A 19,448-nucleotide genomic window follows, 5' to 3' on the forward strand; every position below is an offset into this window, starting at 1 on the left:
GCAGTCGTAGAATATTTTGAAACGAATTATATTCCTCTTAATAAAATGGTTTCAATTTCAACTGACGGTGACGGTGATTTCAATTGAGAAAGGGATTTATAACTTTAATTAAAAGGAGAATTGATCATGAAGTGATTACTCTACATTGTATTATCCACCAAGAAGTACAATTTGGAATCTAACCTCAGATTAAAATTAACGACTTACGACCCAGACATTAACAACTCTCCAAAGAAATGAGGAATCACATTTCTCATTAATGCGTCTAATTAATTTAATTTTTTAAAATGAATTCTTAATTATTTTTTAATTAATGTCTATTTAATTTTATGAATTTAAATTTTTGACAAGTGGTAAAAGGTGGCTCTTCAATTTTTCGAAATTTCCAAAAATGTACAAAATTGCTCTTCTCCGAAAGTATTTGCCGACCCCTGTTCGGACCCACTGACATGGTCATTTCATCCAGCGAGGACAGGACTGTCAGAATATTCGACCTCCGCAAGTCAACCGACTGTCTGTCTCTCTCCCAACCTCACCCAATCGGTCTCCTTCTTCCAATTATTGTAGAATTGCGGTGAGTAAGGGGACGTCTCTTGTCGCAATTCCACTCGATTCGGGGTTCATTAATTTCATTGACTCTTCTGGGACAAACCTGGGACGATTAAGGAGTAGTACTCCAATGGTTGCCAACTTGCGCATTATCCTAGTCGCATGTCAATTCGGTCATGTCCACATGCTGGGTTGAGGATTATTCTTTGCCCATCCTTCTCACTGCAGGAGCCGATTCCCTAAACTACTACATTGGTATGATCGAATTCAAGCCAAGTGAGTGTGATGAAATAGACCTTATTGTGTTGACAAAAAATAGAGATTATACTTGTTTGCGAACAGCTAGGACGTGGAATAACTAACATTGTCTACTTAAGTAAAAGAATTCTTACCAAGATGGACGACACTTTGTGGAGTGAGTCGAGTGTATCCCAAAGGAAGGCTGCCCTCTTTGCTGTTAAAAAAGCGCGTGGTGCACACCTTGGGACCACAAAAGCTACGTGTCGGCAAGTATGGTCCAAGTGCCATTCAATTAATGTGAAGGAATTAATCAAACTTCAGAGGGAATCCCTAATAAATACTTTAAAGTCTTCACAAGACTCTCTTTTGCTGCCTGGAAAACCCACACAGTGACTATTATCGTCGTCAACGTGGCAGAATAACTCTCCCAACCAGAAGAATTATTCTCATATTGGCGGGATAGGAATTTTTTAATAGTCAACGGAAACAGTGTAATCACGGTAAAAGACGAGAGTCACGGAGTGCGGGAGTATGCTTTACCATGATTACACATGAAGGCATAACCAGATGTTGAGGTCTCTCCATCTTCTGCTCTGCAATTATTATAACTTGACGCGGTCCTGAAAGTTACGAACCTACCATGTCAGATCCACCAGTGTAATGCCCATTTGGTTTGAGTTTAGTTATCTCCGTCTGGTGAGGAATGGAGACTTGTCTTATGGCACTTTGTTTATCCCCGCATGTGCAACACCCGCATGTGCAGCACTCGAAGAAACAATATTAGTTATTCATCTTTCTCTGTAAGTGATCTCAATTCGCCCAAACTGTCTTTGAGTTGCCTGCATCTGACGGCACTTATTTCTTGAGACTTTTCTACTGTCTTAAATAATAAATAATTAGAATGTTATAAATAAATGAACATTGTGGAGTCATACGTGAATTACATAGTAGAACTATGCAAGGAGACTGTAATTCGTGAGAGTGGCCACTCTGAGCAGGTGGGAATGTAATATTATCGACAGAGAAGAACTCTGAGCGTCATCGCAGTGCTCAATCACGACATTGACAGGGAGGACGAGCTGAACGAACTAGTCATAGATATCTGCTCCCTCTTCACTTGGATTGGTTAATCTGCCCACCACACTGCAGATGTCCGTGTGAGATTCCCGTTCTACACCTTCAGAGATATTGCCAAGAGACTGAAAGGACTCTACCGGACTCTCGACAACAGAGGGACAGTATTCGAGGCCCTGACTAATCCTGACCTGCCGTCACTCCTCAACAAATGCGCAGAGTCGAGGAAGCACATTGGGGTGATTGGGGCAATGCAGACGCATTAGGACAACTGGGCAGTCTTCCACTACTGTGGAGTTAATCTGCCTCCCTCTGACAAGATGTGGGTCGTCGACAGGGGGCGGATGGTCGAGGTGGACAACGAGCTGATGGTGGAACACCTCAAGGCCCCGTCCATTTTCATATTCGACACGTCATCTGCAGCCACCATCGTCAGTCGTTTCCAGGTTAGTCCTCCTGGCCCATTCAGAACTCATTCCCCGATAAGGAGTTTATTCATTTTGCTGCTTGCTCACACGGCGAGTCACTTCCTCGCGCTGAGGGACTCCCCGCCGACTTGTTCACGTGCTGTCTTTTATCGCCAGTGCTGCTGTCCCTCAATTTGTACGACCTCGCTTCCCATTATTAGTCAAATGTGGAGCAGGCACCCGTCCCACGGGGAGTTCCTGCCAGTCGAGTATTGCATTCACTTCACTCACATAGACTGGCCGGCAGCCCGAAAGACCGGAAGACTCTGCACGGACAACTGCAGTGGATTCTCACGGCCATTCAAGACTGCATTGCATTCGACCTTCTTCCTCCAGGTTGCCGTGGGGATTCAATTCAGCCCAGTTCACCAAATTGTTCAGAGGGGATATTCTCTCCTCCTGTCTATTCAGGAATTATATGCTGGCCACTCACATTCTGGGCTGTCTGGATGCCCACCCTGTCTCAGTCCCCTCACTCCCCTACACCAAAACTCACAACCTGTGGAATCTCTGGCACTCTGTCCTCGACGAAGCACTCTCTTTCCTGAAAGAGGGAGAAAGTTCCGAAGGGATAACCATTGGGAATGATTTTTTTGATAAAGTGATCACGTCGTTCCAGGCTTACACTCAACTTCACCGAAACAACGGACAACTGTTGCCGGCAATGCTCCAGGTTTGCACATTTCTGACATTGCGGGCCATTTTGGTTCAAACCAACCGCACTCGGGCTATCTGTGCTCTTGCAGACTACGTCGAGACAATGGGCGAGGAGCAAGTTCATAAGGTTGTTATTTTCCCTACTTGTGAGGTGGTGGCCGTGGGGTTTTCCAGTTATCTCATCCACTTATTGCCGGTGGCAGAGAATGAGCTGCAGAGAAAACTATTTTATATTTGGGGAAAACTGCTCAGAGCGGATAATGCACTCTCTCACTTATTATTTCCTTTAGAAAACGCGGCAGGCCTGCATGAATGACGATTTCTACAAGCTTTTTATTTACAATTTGCGTGGTGCCTCCTCCCCGGAAATCAGGGCATATTCGGCCTATTTCCTGGCTATTTTGGCAAGTGCCATGCCCTCCAACCAGGTTAGCCCCTCCTCGTGACTGTAGTATTTCATTAATGCCAGGGATGTAATCGACCTGTGCCTCGACTATTTACGATCCGCCGATCGCCAATATGTGTTGGTCTACCTCTTCTTGCTCGCCAAAGTGTTTACTGTCAAACTCACTTTAGATATGCCAGAAAAACAAATACAGTCAATCAGTCGCCCTCAAATTGGATGCGATCTACCAACTTTGTCAACTCGTGAAGGATTCCTGTTTTCTGTGGTGAATTACGACAAGATCAGGTCAGTGGCAATGTACTCCATTCGATCAATTCTGGTTGACTGCGACTCGCGGGCGGACATGTGTCTAAACACACTCCAATCTCTCAACAAGGCAGTCGATACTGCTCGGACTGTCTACTACAGGGGTGCGCAAGCTTTTTGGGTTTGCGGCCGCATAGCATTTATTTTTCCTTCTCTTTCACGGCCGCACATTTTCTGCATTATTTTTTCGATATTAATATAGTAATTTTTTTAATTATTAAGTGAGACCGCATAAGTTGCCCATTGTCATCGAGACCGATGAGTTCTTGGACAGGAAATGCTCTCGTTTATCAGGGACATCATTATATTATTAAAATAAATAATTTCATGGACAAAAGATAAGAAAGAAGGAAAGTTAATTAAAAGAAATGTATTATACAAGTTATTCTAATGACGGCCAGGATCTTTGGTATTTTTTGCGAGCTTATTGAAATCCACTGGTAGGGTAGATATCATTATGCGCAAACATGACTCTAAGTTTGCATCCGTTATCCGAGATCTATATTGACTTTTTAAATATTTCATTTTGGAAAATGTAGACTCACATAATATGTGCTTCCAAATAAAACGAGAATATTTCTTGCCATTTCTCGTAAATTTGGATAATCTGTCGCTGATTTCCATATATTTAACAAATCTTCGCTTTCATTAAATTTATTTATCAAAATTAAATCATTTTTTAATTTCAATAATTCAATTTGAAATTCCAATGGCGCATTCTCAATCGAAACAGTATGTGGTGCTGCAGTTAATTGAAGTTTGAGTTCAATTTTTTTAAATTCGTTAAATCGCTCTTCAAATTGTTTCAAAATATAATCGAATATAGTATTAAATGTATTTGGTGTAAGATCGTCATAATTAATTATTTTGTCATCAATGAGATTTTTGACTTTTTGAAAATGAAATAATTCATTTTTTTCTATGTGAATCTTCAGTAGGCGGCATGTATCCATAAAATCGTTAATTTTTTTATACATTCGACAAATTGTTTGGTCTTTACCTTGCAAAGATATATTCAAATTATTGATATATGTGAGTACATCAACCAGAAATGCTAAGTCAATTAAGAAATTTTTTTTATCCAAAGGACACTCTTTTTGCTTTGATGAGTAAAAGTTTGATATTTCTTTTCGTAAATCAAGCACACGACATGCTGTTTCACCTTGTGATAGCCATCGAACTTGTGCATGGTATAAAATGTCTTCAGCAGATATTTCACTACCGGAAAGAATTGTACGAAACTGTCTATGTCTCAATGCATTGTTTCGGATATATATAATAATTTGTTTTACTTCATTAAGTGTATCTTCAAATTTTTTCATTGTGAACAAAGTGCTTGTTGGTGAATAATACAATGTACACCAATAACTGATTTATTGTTATACTCTTCTGAGACATATTCAGTTAGGCGAGCAACAAATCCTTGTTTTTTACCCAACATTGCTGGTGCGCCATCTGTACATATTCCTCTTAGACATGTCATGTCCAATTTGAATTCCAAACAACATTGTTTAACTATTTCAAATATATCTTGACCCCGTACATTTCCAGGTAGTGACTTCATGGATAGAAAATCCTCATGTATTTCAAAATCGAAGGATAGAGTACGAATAAATATGATCAGCTGAGCAGAATCACATATATCATTCGACTCATCAATGGCAAGTGAAAATAACGTAGTTTGAGAATTTAATTTTTGTAGGAGTGATAGATTAAGATGCTCGGCAATATGAAACTGTCGGCGCTGAATTGTGTCACGTGAAAGTGGAATTGCTTCAAAGTTATGCTCCTTGTCGGGATCAATGCATTTAACTGATTCCATGATACATCTTTTCACAAGTTCGCCGTCTGAAAAAGGTTTTCCAGCAGATCCAAGGATATGAGCAACTCGAAAGGATGCTTCAACTCTTGCATTTGCCACATTTAAAAAAGTTTTTAAACATTTTTTTTGTTGTCTTAATTTGTATTTCAAATTTTCGACGGAATCTTCTCTTGAACACTTGAACTTGACAACTGGGTGGTCTAAATGTCTTTGAAAATGTTGTTTAGCATTGTCCCGTTTAATAGTTTTCACAATCTCATGGCACAATAAGCATTGCATGCTATTGTTGTCTGTTTCGACTACGAAGTATTCACTTTCCCAGTTGATATTAATTTTCTTTTTTCTTCATTCAAAGAACGTCGTCTTTTAACAGGTAATGACATAAATAAATTAAGCCGTTTATGATAATTACTTTTAATAAAGGTTAACCATTATATAAAAATAGAATTTTATTTAATATGAATATTTTTAATTATTATTTAGGGTTTTTCTTGATTAATTAACACTATGAGCATTATATTTAAGATTAGTTGCTCGATGACCTAATTGTGCCCACGGCCGCACATTCATCGACTCACGGCCGCACTTGCGCACCCCTGGTCTACTATAAAGAAATTTGTTTCCTCAATCAACTTGTATGTGCTTCATTAGGAGTTGTAGGAGTCATTATTCTTGGTGGGTGGAATACTCATCGCCTATCTTCCTTGTTTCCTAGCTCCCTCGGAAGATCCAGATCGACGGGAATTGATTTTTTACTTTTTGAAGAAATGCCTAGAATTTGGGAAGAAACTTAATTTTCCTCAAACAACCACCCCCGAAACGGAAATTATACTCGTTATTGTCTCCCTCTATGAAAACTCGATGACCAACCCGGAGGTACGCTTAATGCTTATTAAGTCCGTCAAAACCGAATTCAATCGTGTCTCTCAAAAATTGGACTTGTTCGATAAACTTATTGACGAGTTTGTCCGCCCCAGCTTCAACACCGCGTCCTTAATCAACCAATGTCGTTTGTGCAATAAAGATAAAGAACACCAAATCAGATCTTTCTTGTCCTTTAAATTCCAGAATTGTATTTTTGACGGTATTACTGAGGTTTCTGATGGGCAGATCATTCCTCTTTCAAGAAAACTAAATCGTTGACGCTTTCCGTGACAAAGGAGTGTCGTATATTGTTAAAATACAACAAATTCACGTCAGAACTATTCATAGTGCACGATGGGACTGAAATTAGGTATACCTCACTTGTTCATTGGGGTAGTGTGATGGACAGGAAGGGAGCACTGAACCACATAATATCCTCGGAATCAGACATTTCTTGTTTGGAAATTATAAACGAGCACGACAATGCCCACTTGCTGACAATATCTCGTCAGTGCATTGCATTAATGTAGTCAGATAACCACATTGTTTGTGTATATCGCGGCAACCCCACTTATGAGCGCGTCCGGTCATGGATGGCTGCCTCGAGTTGTACTTGTTTGTTTGTAGGCGAGGAAATGAATGTTCTTTCATCCTGGAGTCAGTCGTGTGGTTTACTGGCCATCTCTCATAAACAAAGCATTTCAATGTGGAATCTGGAGACTGAACTTTTTCACGAGGTTGTCGTTTGTCTGGCAGTGCGAGTAGAATTTGGATGTTGCTCACTGTCTCGTCACTTGCATGGCTTTTGACGAATTTGGGACTAAAACTCTCGTTGTTGGCACTTCAACGGGCAATATGCTGTTATATGACTTGCGCACCAAATTACCACGTTTGCTGTCATAAATTAGTTCTTGGCCCTCCAAAATCAAGAAAGTGGGGGATTCTCCTGTCTCGTTGATTGTATTTGACTCTTCCCATGTCATCCCATTGATGTGTTACTGTATGTGTTTATACTTATGTTTTAAGACAGAACGGACAGATTTCCTCCTATGATTTTCAGCTCACACGCTGCGTCGACAAATTTAAATTTCCCGTGAGTATTTCATGTTCTGCAAATCATTCTACATTTAACCTGCTGGCCTGGTTGATCAGGATGTCATAATATTCAGTTCTAGTCAAGATTCCTATATTCAGTTTATAAATTGTAGACACATGAAGTTCTTAAAGACGCGTTGCATCAAATTCGCCAAGAACACTCGCATAGCTTTTGACGAGGGAAATGTTGCTTTATCTATCTACGTTAGAACAATCTGGCTGTCGCCGATCTTGATGGAAGAATTCACATATATGCCTGTTCCCCCTATTAATGCCTTTGACAGCAGTTTTACTACGAGTAGAACTTGTTTTTTTATCACTTATTCATGCACTGCACATCCCTCCCACTTGGACAAACCTGGAGGACGATTCCACCCAAATTTCGATCATAGGTCAACCGCATTGCAAACATGAGGAGTACTATGGACATTCAATAAGTGTAATCTTCTACTGACTTAAGCAATGAAAAGAATGGCTCCACAATATAAGAGATTTTCGACAAAATTGATAAAATAAATAAAGATCATTAGCAATTTGTGGTGTAAGCGGGAGAAAAAACACTAGGAAAATCATGAAAATTTAAAACTTAATGAAATTGGTTTGTCATCGCGTCCTAATTGATACAACTAGTGAAGCAGAGACGGTTTAATTATCAAAAGACTAAGAGTAAATCAGCGCAGACATCCCTAATTTCCCCCAATAAGAGAAAATTGAGAGGAACACCGCCAATTCGACTGAGTGCAGGCAGCATTAAGTGAATCCATAATAATCCCTGCATATTACCTCCCGTGGAGAGAATATCGTCAAGATAACCACACTCTGGACACAGTTGACAGCGCCGATGTGGATTTATGGAGAGTTATGGGATAAATATAAAAGCACACTTTGCCATATTCCTGACTATAGTGCTTAGACTCCACATCATTTTGCCTGCGACGAAAAGTTGTAATTTGTTATTTTGGACATATGTATACATGAGATGTGTAACATCACATTATCGTTATATAATTTTTATCAAATGAAGACATGAACAGAGTAAGTTTTCATTCTTTTCGATAATTCAATGAAGGTAAAAATTCCACCTATTTGCTTCGATACCATCATTTTTACGTAATAAGCTTTGTGGTTTTACATCCCCTGTACATTTCTTTACCCAAATGGTCCTTTCAAAAGATATCGAGGAATAAGCGGTGAACTCTAACTATGTTGAACTCTTCACAAAGATTTTTTAGAGACACATTTTTGAATTCTTAGCCATTATCCGATTGCAAAATTTTGCAACGTCCATGTAGGTAGAAATGCGATCTTAAATTGTTGCATACTTCTTTTGAAAAATTATGAAAATGTGGTCTGACAAATGCAAATCTGAATAAATTGTTTAAAAACCTACTAACCTACCATAAATATCGATGAATGCTAAAATCCATTTTTAATCATAATTTAAAGCTGAAAACCTTTTCCAATCTACAAGATTTAGCTGAAACCTTTCATTTGTGAAAGAAGCAAAAATATGATGATTCATATCACCAAACTACATGAAAAATTAAAAAGAATTCAAACTTTTAATGTACAAGCAAATTTTCTTTTTAAAAATAAGCTTGAAAAAGTTTCTAGTAAGATTATTGGACTCCGCCTTAATAAAATTGAACACTCCCAATAGTATGATCATTTTCAAGAAATTTTTAGTCATAATATTTAACAGCGTCTCATTATGTTGAACATAAAAGTAATGTTCAATAATATTTGCCGATATTAGCGGCACTAAGTTAAATTAGTGCTGTGTTTTCGGCTGTATTAAATGATAGAATGTTTGAATATAGTTTTAATATTCGTACAATATATGCCAGTTATGGAAGTGACAAAATAATCGACACTGTGGAGATGGCAAACTCTACACAAGATAATCTAAACATGTGATCCTATTTTTATTGAATTTTAGTTATAAACTACGCCTAATGAAAAATTCCTTAATATAACTAAAATTCAATATTCTCTGTTCTTAAAAGAATTGGACTGCATCTTTTCAAAATTTACACAAACAGAATAAATGAGAGAAAAGCGAGCAAGTCCACAAAGAACACTTTGATATTTCAATTATCTTATTTTACTCTCAAGCTGAGTATCAGAAAGCACGGAATGATCACATAAATTCATTTAGGTTTCATCGTATAAAGACTTGTATAAAATAGGTTCGTTCTGGCTCACAATCGACGCAACATGTTTTATCAACTCAGAGGTATTTGAGAATGGAACAGTCGCAAGAGTTTTAAGTTTCATTTTCGGCAATTAAGTCGTCTGTTCCCAAACAGGAGTTCAGCAGTATGACCCACTCGGGCTTCTCATTTTCGCTCTCGCAGTCGATGATGCCGTACACTCTCTAAACTCTCCTTTGAGAATTCACTGAGTCTATTTTCCGGGACCTCTCAATCTTGCCTTGCCCTCCGCCATTTCAAGCTAGAAGTAAATAAAGGAAAATGCCAGCTTTTGAATATCAACTATTCTCTGGAAAATTTTCTCGATCTGAGAAAATTAATAACTGATCTCAACTCTCTAAAGTTTAAGTGTGTTGAGGCGTAACTTAATAAATAAAAGTTAGGCGGAACATAACTATAACCACTTTGGGAGAGACTGCTTTTTTCAAAATTACAAAATCTCTAGTATGAATTGAATAGAGAAGAAATTTCTAAGATGCTATCGCTTTGTGGTTTCTGTCAAATAATAACTCCTTTCTGTAAATATTCTTAGCCGAAAAAATTATTGTCTACGAAGCTTCTTATTACGCCAATCATTGCAAAAAGATGCAGAGACAGATACATTGCGGATTTAATTGAGCTTGAAAGATATTCGGCTATAAATGATAGCTTTAGCTGGGTATGAATTTGATGTTACTAAAATAAATTTTGGTAATTGTGAAATTCTTTTTCAAAATATGTAATGTTTGAACTGTCAGTGATCAAATCGTCTGCAGAAATCACAGACTTATTCCAAAGAATTTTGTATTACGGGCCATCGCTTCTTCTACACATTAATATTGAAAAAGAATTTTCCAATTTGCTAATAAATGCTCAATGTATTAATATGGTATACTTGTGAGGCCTCGTGCTCTTTGATACTATCGCAAGTCGAAAAATTAATATTTAAATTCGATTTCTAAATTTAATCAAAACATAAAACGCTGAATATTGTCGGCAAGTTCTTCTCAAAATTGTTTTGGACAATATTGGGAATACAAAATAGACATCGTAAATGATTACAACAATACTATTCATTTTATTAACCAGAATTTTTATTTATCCAAATGTATCATTTTTAAAAAGGAATGTTAAAAACTATTCTTTCTTTGAGAAAAAATCCCATTTTATATATTTATGGGTGTTAAAAATCCTGGAAAAATCGATGAGGGGGAAATGAAGCAACTTTTAGCTTTTGATTTGACCGAATTATCAGAGGCATAGGATATTGCATTATAAAATTTAATTATTGCAAACGAAAAAATGTTTAAAACAGAAAATTGAGATGCGACGAAAATTTAAATGTTGAACGACTGTGCTTTTAAGGTCTCAACGTCAAATTAATTTATAAACAAGACAACAATGCCAACGTTCGGTAGTATCAACTTTACGATGGACTTGATGTTAATAAGTATATTGTTGTTGAGTGAACAAATGCTGGGAGCAGTTACATGGAATTCATATTTCTCGATTGACTAAAATTAGTCAATTTTTTAAAATCTAGAATAAAAATAAGTTTTTATTAAAAATTAACGATAAATTTTATTTAAAAAATTCATTAGGATAACCTAAAACGAAATAGCAATATTCAAACGTATACATTAGTTGCATAAATTGGGTCTTGTTAGTTTTGTTCATAGAAATTATTAAAAATAGACGCTAAAAATTAATTGTTATAATTTTAATCTAGAATGGATTCTGTATCATATGTCTATGCCTTACAGTGGCAGCCTGGTTATGCTGAAGTTTTACTTAATATGTTATAATCAATAAGAATAAAGATTACATAAAAACGGGATCATCAACGTGGACTATTCACGGCCTCTGGTCCGTTAAAAATCTCAGTACTGAAGGGACATGTCCATTTTCTATTGTTAAATTAAATGTACTGTTTCAATAAATCAATTTTTAGCCAATAAAAAAAGAACTAGAGAAATATTTTTCTAGCGACCTAAAAAGTCATCCGAATGAAATGTTTTGGTGATTATTGAGTTAAATTAAACTCAGGGAACATGAATGGAATAAACATGGACGGCATTTTAAAGGAATTCTCGATGGAGAACTGAAATATTTCAGTAAAGCGTTGGAATTGCGCAAGGAAATTAATTTAGATAAGTTAGGTTGTTGGTGATACATTCTAGAAAACTTTCTGATTCTGGAATTATCCCGTCAAAAAAAGAAATTTATTCGGTTTGATTGCAATCCTTAAGATTTAGCGAATCCGTTTTGAAGAAGCAATTCTTAAGTCGTATGGGGTTACTGTGAAGGTCGTTACCAACCATCAGAATGTCATTAACCAAGTCGATTTTTATTATGACAGTGATTTTAAACTCATGAATTATCCATGTGATGAGATCTACTATCCTCCCTCCATTTACCCCTGAAGTTAAAATCCATATCTGTCACTAATTTTGGGACTGGTTTTTATTAAAATTGGTTTTTCTTTGAATTAAATCAATAAAAATTCAAATTATGATGACCTAGCTGACAATAAAATTATTTGATTGACCTATTTGCATTGCCATTTAAAATAGAAATAGTTCATAATTAGGACTAAGAGAAAATTATAAGTGTCTCATTTTTAGGATTATTTTAAAAACAAGGGAGACTAAAATAAATCTTTAGCACTTAGCGATTTTTTCAATCTCCACAAGTCTTGCGTTCCATTAAATGAAATTTACCATAAATCAAGAAAATATCATTTTGACTTAAAAAACTTTTTAATTTAGTTTATAGAAGATATACATAAACAAGTGCTTGGTTTTTCTACCTTTGATTGAGCAAATCAATTTATGTAAAAACAATGGAAATATGAGCTCATATGAGCTACTATTTAAAAGGGAAAAGGACTTTCGATCTTTTCAGATCGATTTGGACCAGAATCATCCTTTAGGAATGCGTGGCCATTCGATTGAGATGGCTACCCTTATCAAGTCCGAACTCATAATACGAAAAATTTCATATTGGGTTCGAGACTGTGATCTCGAAAAGCTTTTTTCGAGAGTAATCTCCAGGGGCTTTTTATTGGAAAGATTCTATAAGAATGGGGAGCTTCTAACTCTCGGGAAACTCATCGTAACCAACAAAGTCGAAGCACAGTCTCTGATAACTCTGGGATTGAAAATTGGTTTCACTCCACTAAGAGTTGAATGGTTTAAACGACCTTAAGTGCGATGTTTTTGCTATCAAAATTTCGGTCATATTGCATCTTTCTGCAAGGAGTCTCTGCGCCGCTTTCTATGTGGGGGTATTTTCTATATTAATTGTGGCCTGTCGACGCACAGAGCCAATTAGGGAAGTTGCCCAGTCGCTAAACAGTCACTGGAGAGAAGAATCGGAGTAATGCGACAATCAGAAATTACTTTGGGAACCTCTGTGACACCATCTGACGACTAGAGCACAATTTTTAATTGGAAAGTTAAAGTTGAAAACTCTTTGAAGAATTCTTAGGATATCTCTAATAATTAATTTCCCAAGAGGAATGCACCTAATATAAAAGTTTCAAATGAGGAACTTGTGGGGGGAAAAATTCCGAAGGAAATCGTTAAGAAACGGACTTTTCTCTGATGCTGGTGTACAGACGGACGCTGAGTCTCTCGAAACAGTGGATTGCAATGACTGTCGAATTTGGCATTCAAAAAGATCCGATCTGTGTTCCACAGAAAGTAAGCAATGTAAAAACGGGCCCCTTAACAACCAGAAGGAAGCCAAAGTGAAACTCTGGACTTGATAGAGGAGCAAGCCTTCGAAATGTCTGAAAAGCCAACCAATGATACGTTTCCTTTAGCCAAGTTGGCGGCACTCCCACGGGAGGTTAGTCGCCGACGACGGAAGGATTGATCGTACTAACGATCACCGGAACTGAGGCTCCTCCTATCTTCAGCGAAGTCTGACATCTTGGTCATTAATGAAACTTAGCTGAAGGAATGTAAATGGAATTTAAAGGCTACATTTCCATTAATATACCATGGAAAACAAACTCAGTGGCGGGAACAGGAACCTCAGTCTATTACAGAGCGACCTGAAGATGAGGAACATCAGACTTGTGGAGGTGACTCTCTGTGAACTTATTGTGCTTGAATTGCACACGACTACTGGCTGGCTGACCATTGGAGGAATGTACTCAAAGTCTCTAAGGCGTTATTCAATTGTCATTGAGACGTTCTTTGAAGAAAATTCCTTGGCAATCATAGTCGGAGATCTTGAAATGTGAACTATGGATGTGAAACAACAAACATGGATGGAGCTGTCCTTTAAGACTTAGCCAGTAGTCTGGGCTTTTCTGTCTTTATTTTGAAAGAACTGAATCATTATGCCGACAGAGGCCGGGATGATCGTTTGGGTCTCTTTCTATGCTCGGCGTCAATTAGTCCCTTATGTTATATACCGAGATTGGAGACGGACATTGGCTCTGACCATATCCCCCAAACAATGCGAATACGGATAGCTGTGAATATTACTGAGGACTTATTCATTGGTTACAACCTCGTAAATATGGACTGGAGCTTATTTGAATCTTCTATGCGGGAGTCTCTTCGAACTGTCGTGCTCCAGCCTTTGAGAAGCAGAGAGAATATTGACAACCTCGACGATCACCTAAGATCGTCAATCATAAAATTATTGGAGACTTAGGCTGGAAAAATTATTTTGAGACCTAAAGGAACACCAAATCATCAATTGAATTCGAAACTTGTTAATTTGCTCAAATCGAAAGGTACTTTGGAAAACCGCAAAAGGAGATGTCGAGTTTATTAAATACCGCCTGAAAATTGAGATTAACAAAATCAAATTTATTATTGCTTAAAAATATATAAAATATTAAATGCCCCATAAAGGAGTTTATCTTTTAAAGACGGGATGTCCACCTTCCATACAAGCAGGGGAAATCCCTTATTTGGGATTCTACCTGTTCGGACACGTTCTCGCGCTGGGAAATTTCGCTCTGTCCGCCGCCAATCCTGGGCACGCTTCGAGGCAGGCCGAGGACCGAAAGATTCTCAAGTACGGCCACCTCTCCAACTCGCTGTTCTTTACTCCAATCGCCGTGGAGTCCTCCGGGATCTTCGGCCCCAAGACACTCCGCTTCCTTCGCTCGCTCGGTCGACGGATTTCAAGGACAAGCCACGATCCAAGAGAGTATTCTTGGCTCCTGGAACGTCTGTTGATTGCTGTGATCCGAGGGAACGGCTTCGCCATTCGCGAGGCTGGCCGGGTGTCTTGTGAGGCCATTAATTGTCGTATGTCATAGCTTTCGGGCTGTTGATATTGTCCGGGGTGATGAGAACTACTGATCACTTAAAAACACTATGAGATATGCGCTCTAATATATACACTGTTTATAAGCTACTAGGTAGAATTGTTTTTTAATTAAAATAATGTTTGTTTTCATTAATAAATTATTTTAATTTTTGGTTATCCAATTATTAATAGAAAACCTAATAAATTATGGCACGTGTAAACACGCGGTTGACATACCTTGTTGTTGTATTACATTATTTGATCGATCTTTATTTTTTTATTTAATTGGATTCAGAAGGGATATTTCGCGATGTAGTTTCTTTTAATGGTTAAATTATCTGAAATTTCATCATTTTGTAATATTTGTAAGTTTATTCCTTCAATTCAATTTCATCCTATTTTTAATGAAAATTTTTATTCTTTATAACACAATTTTATTTATGACGGAGAGAAATATTTTGAGTCGATAAAGCTATTTATGATATTTTTTATGATATTTTCCATTGAAACAAGAACGACTGTTTGTTAGTGTTTTTAAGTGATCAGTCGTTCTCATCACCCCGGACAGTATCAACAACCGGGCGCTATGACATTTATTTATTATACATTATTGAATATATTACTGGTCTAAATAAAATTGCCAACATTAAATCTTAAGCTGTGATATAATTGTGCAGAATGTTTAATCCGTGTGCTGTCAAATTACAAGACTTTATTGATCTGTTCCAAACTCAGGACTGTCGACAATACTTGATGGCCCACAATATTCTCGACGACGACAAGTACTCCTCCTCATGACTGGAGGACTGCTTTTTATTTGCCCTCAAACATTCTCCCCAGAAGGCTATCATCAACGCACTTAGCATTGCTGGCAAGTTTCTCTGTGCTAACTATCTGGAATCCTCGCCCCGCATCGACAAAACAATTCACATTGGCCATTGACTTTAAGTGATCGACTGCTGAAATGTGGCTACGAACACGGAGGAGACGGCTGTGGAATGCTTCCTCATATTTGCAGAACTGGGCAAACTCACGTTGCTTAAATCCCTGGAAATGGAATTCGACTGGAAGGATTCGTGGATGTGGGGAGTCGGGTCAGTTGACTTGACGGGAATCCAAAATTTCTGCAGTTTTCTGAAATGGCCGTCCACAACAACAAAATATGGAAAGTATTTGGGCGAACAATGAATATGAGGTCAATCAAGACACAAACTGAGGTCGATGCGGGGAGAGGATTCCAGATAGTTAGCAAAGGGAAAATAGCTAAATAATTATTTTACTTTTAATATTGGTTCTTCGCTATTCTTAGTGCAAAACCCATGTGGATTTACTGTTTTCAATCAGTAAAAACTATTTTATTACTAATCATATGAAACAACAACTAAATGATTATTCTCAACCCAAAAATTTCCTTAAGAATAGATTTTTTTGGTAATACAAATGTTTTGTAGTTGTATTTCCAAAATTCTTTCCAATCAAATGCTATTTTTGAATGGCCTTACATGTTTGATGGATAGTCAATGAGAAACGAGTATTTCGGCACTCAAAAATGATTGTGTAATCCATATGTTAAATTCAAATTCAGAGGTACTTAAATCTAGTCCTAACTTTATTGTATTCCAGAGTTAACTGTTGTTGCTTGCTCAATTGCTAATGCGAACAAAAAAATCATTTGAGTGCCTTTATTTCTAACAGCCTGCTTTCTTTGTGACAAGCATTACTTTTTAGAACAGAAAAAAGTACAAATGTCATCAAGTCGAACATTAATCCAGTTTATAACTCAGTTTGTCAAAATTCATTAAAAATGTTATGAATTAGTATTTTCGATAGATGAGCTCCCTTTTGGCCTCGACGAGGTCATTGACGTGATTGTCATGGATTACGAAAAAATTGGAAAAAATAGGTTAATTTAGTTTAACATGTGAATAGATTACTAGGAACTGCACAAGCAAAACTCGACAATGTTTTCCAAAAATCAATTGATTCATTTCATCTCGAACTATCTCTGAAGGGAACTTCGAAAACAAGCCAAAGTAGATATGAATCAAAATACGGTAGAAGAGGAGACTCCCCTCACAATAGAACCGACGGGTAATTTGAACTAACATTGTTAGAGGATAAAATTGAAATTCCGAAGAATTCACTTTCTATTCAATCAACGAGGCCTGTCGTTGTCGACACAAATCCCAGGGACTTTGAGGTTCTCGAATTGTCTTAAAAGTAGATCCGAGTGAAAATTGTAAGTGCGAGACGATTGCAAGGAGAAAACATAAAACCCATTTGCAGGTTGAAGTTGAAAAAGCAATATAAAAAAACAACAATTAAAAAGAGCACCAACTGTCCGGAGTCAAATGAAATGTTTTATTTTAATTTAAAAATATCACCAAAACAACTTGTGACTGAAATCATTGACTTTAATGTCGTGACCAAATCTAAAACTCAATTTAGGTCTACGACTCAAAAATACTGCATAGCGACTGCCTAATCGGATCATTCTCCGTTATTCGTTTAAATTCACTTTTAGTGCGACCTTGGCTACGTTTACCACTCCCCTTCTCGAGCTGTTGTTAACAAATGGCTTTTTCTGAGTTTGCCAAACCAGAAAAGAATGTCTTCAACTGGGTTTTTAAAAATATGCATTTCTGTTGTCGGTGCGAACGACAAGCCGCCTGTTTTTGCGCAAGATTCTACAAACTTTGACGTTGAATTGTATATATAATATTTAACCCAATAGAAACCTGCTGAAACCACTGGGAGCATCCTTGCATCCAATGACATTACTCTTAACAATATATGAAGCCGAAGATTTGCCACAAAGTATTTTTAGCCAATGCGCGTAAATGGCTTTATTTTCTATTTAAACAACATATTTAGTGAATCCTATAATGAAAAGTCTATTTAGGAAAAACAGCAACAAAGATCTGATCGACCCTTACGTAATTACTTCATTTGCGGGGAAATCGGTTGGGTGAATATCGCTAATAACAAGAGTAAATCCAGTATATTGCCCAACACAGATCATCCTTCATTCATGGAACGACTTGCGTTCAATTTTATGGTGGAAATTATTTTTTCACATTTTCAGTTTCCGACGTTGTGTAAGACCGTTAAATTGACCGTAATGGATTGGTCGCATTACCGTGACCTTAAATTTCAGGGACAAATTAAACGGAAATGATTTGGTGGGGACGACCACAATGTCCATTTCGGATATTTCTCTTTCAGGAGAAAACGGTGATATACAGTGAATGAGTGCTAGGCTTTATGCCGACATTCGGGCCTGCTTATCTTAATATTTATGGATCTCATCGAGAATTTACCCTCCTTTCTGACAAGTTTATGGACGCCGAAAAGGGGAATGTGGAAGGATTCAGTTACCGAGGAAGGATTTTAGTTGATTTGAAAACTATTCCAAGTGACCCAACTTCCCCACCAATTAGTCCTGCCGACAATTCATAGAAACTTAACATTTATGTAACTTAATTTCGTCATTTTTAAAATATAAGAACAGACGCTCTTGTGTTCTTCTTGGGATGATTCAAAACGCAGGAATGCTGAAGGAACTTGATGGAATGATCACATTCGAACTAAGCATTGGTTTAAACTTCATAATGACTGGATAACAGGAATCTACGGGAATGTACTTGAGAGTAAATCTATTCCGACGTCTTCAACAACTCTGCCTCTGCAGGAATATTATGACGGAAATCACTGCAATTATATTCCATTTGGATCGGAAAAACCCGCAATGAGAATTGAGTGCCAGGGGAGGACATTCTGTTCAGAATCAAGTCTATGAACCAAATTTCCAACTACAAACTCAAAATAGTATACCTGGAGCGATTTAGCTTGATAGGACAAGTATGTTGCAATTATTCGCAATATGATAATTCAAAATGTCTAGCACAGGGAGTTGGCTAGCAAAGCTATCAAATATGTTGAGGATCTCATAGCTGATCTAAGGTATTTTTGAATTTTACACATCTTATTCAGACAGCCAATTTTACCAATTGGGGAAAGAGAAAATGCAAATATTCTTGACCGAAATTTATACGAAACCTCGAAATGGAGTGAACTCTCACTTACAAGGCCGCATTTTTCAGATATAACAGGAAAAATAAACCTTCCTAAAAATTCATTCAAATGTCCAGATGGTTGGCAATGGAGTGGGTGAATCGCGTTCTCCGGGAATGAAATGGGTTCCTACCACCTCAGTATTTTGTCGACATGATCATCTAGTCGAGCGATATGAAAGCTATGGATGTCCAGTTAGAGAGTGGATGGTCATGGGCTGACGACTGGAAAGTCGATTTAAAGAGAGCCGTGGACGAATTTGGCATGCTATAATTATAGATGAATTAGGTTGGGAATATGCTACGTTTGATGGAGAAATGACCAATTATTCTCCAATAGAAAAGCTCTACCACAACTGTCGAAGAAGACGTTTATTAAGAACGAGGACTTTTAACAATAACGAGACTGTATTTTATTTATCACTT

General features: G+C 37.4%; 1 long non-coding RNA gene across 1 annotated transcript; it reads right to left on the minus strand.

Annotated features, from left to right (window-relative positions):
- Window positions 1-7,087: 7,087 nt before the first annotated feature.
- LOC118761582 lies at window positions 7,088-19,119 on the minus strand. Its single transcript, XR_004997485.1, has 3 exons — window positions 19,004-19,119; window positions 17,498-17,501; window positions 7,088-7,098 (listed from the first exon to the last, which is right to left on the minus strand). It is a non-coding gene; the product is annotated as an uncharacterized LOC118761582 (long non-coding RNA).
- Between the last annotated feature and the right edge of the window lie 329 nt (window positions 19,120-19,448).

Source organism: Octopus sinensis, unplaced genomic scaffold, assembly GCF_006345805.1.
Source record: "Octopus sinensis unplaced genomic scaffold, ASM634580v1 Contig15441, whole genome shotgun sequence".
Lineage (NCBI taxonomy): Eukaryota > Metazoa > Mollusca > Cephalopoda > Octopoda > Octopodidae > Octopus > Octopus sinensis.